Source organism: Penaeus chinensis, chromosome 2, assembly GCF_019202785.1.
Source record: "Penaeus chinensis breed Huanghai No. 1 chromosome 2, ASM1920278v2, whole genome shotgun sequence".
Taxonomy (NCBI): domain Eukaryota; kingdom Metazoa; phylum Arthropoda; class Malacostraca; order Decapoda; family Penaeidae; genus Penaeus; species Penaeus chinensis.
This window is the reverse complement of record NC_061820.1, coordinates 41,128,225-41,130,724: the sequence shown is the minus strand read 5'-3', so window position 1 is coordinate 41,130,724 and position 2,500 is coordinate 41,128,225. Positions and strand designations below refer to the sequence as shown.

At 40.4% G+C, this 2,500-nt stretch overlaps 1 pseudogene; it reads right to left on the bottom strand.

The window, feature by feature from the left end:
- Nucleotides 1–2,500, bottom strand: part of LOC125031185 — a 40,766-nt pseudogene that overhangs the window by 12,050 nt on the left and 26,216 nt on the right.

Genomic DNA, 2,500 nt, shown 5'->3' with positions numbered 1-2,500 from the left:
AAGGAGAAAAAAGAAAGAGAGAAGACGGGAATTTGATTATTATTTTTTTTTTTCTTTTTTGCACTGGAATGAAGGAATATCTATTTGGATTTCATTAATTTTGTTTTTCACAATATTCAAAAACAATATGCAAATCATTGAAGAAGAAGAAATAAAGGAGCAAGAGAGAGAGAAAGAAAGAGAGAGAGAGAGACAGAGAGAGAGAGAGAGAGACAGAGACAGAGAAATAAGAGAGAGAGAGAGAGGAGAGAGAGAAAGAGAGAGAGAGAGAGAGAGAGAGAAAATCAGTATACTCGAATGTCTTCATATTATATATCAACAACACTCAAGAAAATCTCCAGTTTTAGTAATAATTTAGTTTGTTTTTTTTCATTTCTTAAAATTATTGCCTGGACCCGAGTTTCTTTATTATATATATCAACAAACCTCAAAATAAAAAAAATCTCTCTCTTTCTTTCTTTCTTTTCTATTCTATTCTTTTCTTTCTTTTTCCTTCTATCTTTTTTCGTTCTTTTTTTTTTTCTTAACCCTCAAGGAAATCCATTCCTTTTCTATCTTTCTTTTTCTTTCTCTCTCTTCCAATCTTTTTTCCCCTCATTCTTCTATCTCATTCTTTTCTTTCTTTTTTTTTCTTCTTCTTCCTTTTCCATTTCTTGTTCTCTCTCTTTTCTTTCTCCCTTCTTCCTTTTTTCCATTTCTTTCTCTTTCTCTTTTCCCCTTTTCCTTTCTTTCCCCTTCACTCTTTCATTTCTTTTTCTTTCTTTCTATTTTTTCTTTCCCCTTTTTTTCTTCTTCTCCTTTCTTCTTACCTGGACATAGTCTGATAAGGATGAACTTCGAAGGTGAAGTGGCAGACGCGCCTGTCTCCGGGAACGCATGGTCGGTAACAGTTCGAACCTGAGGAAGAAACGCGAGGGGCATTTTAGCGAAATAAAAAAAATAAGTTGAAAAAAAAAATACGAAGAAAAACGAAGAAGACGAAGGGGAAAAAAACAGAGAACATAGAATAGGTTTGATAAAACAGACACCAAGAGAAACACGAGGAACAATCCAACAGAAGCAGAGAGTTGTGGAGACGCAGGGAAAGCTGTTTATTTTAACGGGTTAAGGACAGGGAATAAACGTTTTAATAGTAGCGTTGGGATAAGAGAGAGAGAGAGAGAGAGAGGGGGGGGGGAGGGAGGGAGGGAGAGAGAGAGAGAGAGAGAGAGAGAGAGAGAGAGAGAGAGAGAGAGAGAGAGGGAGAGAGAGAGAGAGAGAGGAGAGAGAGAGAGAGAGAGAGAGAGAGAGAGAGAGAGAGAGAGAGAGAGAGAGGGGGAGAGGGAGAGAGAAAGAGAGAGAAAGAGAGAGAGAGAGAGAGAGAGAGAGAGAGAGAGAGAGAGAGAGAGAGAGAGAGAGAGAGAGAGAGAGAGAGAGAGACAGAGAGAGAGAGAAACAGAGAGATAGAGAGAAACAGAGAGAAAGAGAGAGAAACATCAGTAAGTGTCCTAATTATTAGCTAATCAACATATGTGCCTATGCTGTACTTGCGGCTGCTGTACTGCATGGTCATGTGTGAGCGAAAAGCTTTGAGAATTGAGTACTGTTCCCGAATTGGTCTTTGACCTTTTGTGTGTGGAAAGAGAGAAAGAAAGAATGGAGAGAGAGAGAGAGAGAGAGAGAGAGAGAGAGAGAGAGAGAGAGAGAGAGAGAGAGAGAGAGAGAGAGAGAGAGAAGGAGAGAGAGAGAGAGAGAAGGAGAGAGAGAGAGAGAGAGAGAGAGAGAGAGAGAGAGAGAGAGAGAGAGAGAGAGAGAGAGAGAGAGAGAGAATCTTCCTAGAGTCACGGAAAATAAGGTTTGAGTATTTGACCCGAATGACAACAGGTTAATGCTATAATAAGGTTTTATGACGTGTGGAGAGTGTAATGCTAAATACTACAGAGAATTCGATTTGAATTATCATCTAACGGGTTATAACATGTGTGGACAGTGTGACACTATATACTAAAGAGAATAAGATTTTGAATCATTAACAACAGAAACACATAAAAACACTCATTTCCAAAAGGGTAAAGGAAACACCGTTAGCTCCACATAATCCAGACCAGGAAGACAGGAAATTGATTCTCGCGGTCAAGCACACCCGCTGGCGATGATACTCACCTGCTGTAGGCGGCTCCTGTGCGGTGATGACCGAGGTGAGAGTCGCTATGGCCGCTGCTAGGACAAGAGCTACCATGGTTGCGGCACAGACAGCACTACACTGACACGCCACCGCCATCACGCCCTTTATATACCCGCCACGTCGCTGCCCCGTTCAGGCTCCTCCCATCTGAGGGACCAAGAGTGCAAATTGTCAACAGCAATGATTATAGAAAAATAAAAAACATTACGAGGGATGCTCAAGAAACTGAGGATTTACCTACCTTAGCATTACCTATGTATGATGTGTGATGTAAGGCTCTAGTGTACGAATTCGTCATTTCAGAAGGTGCATTTATGAGAAACGTGATTAAGAAAA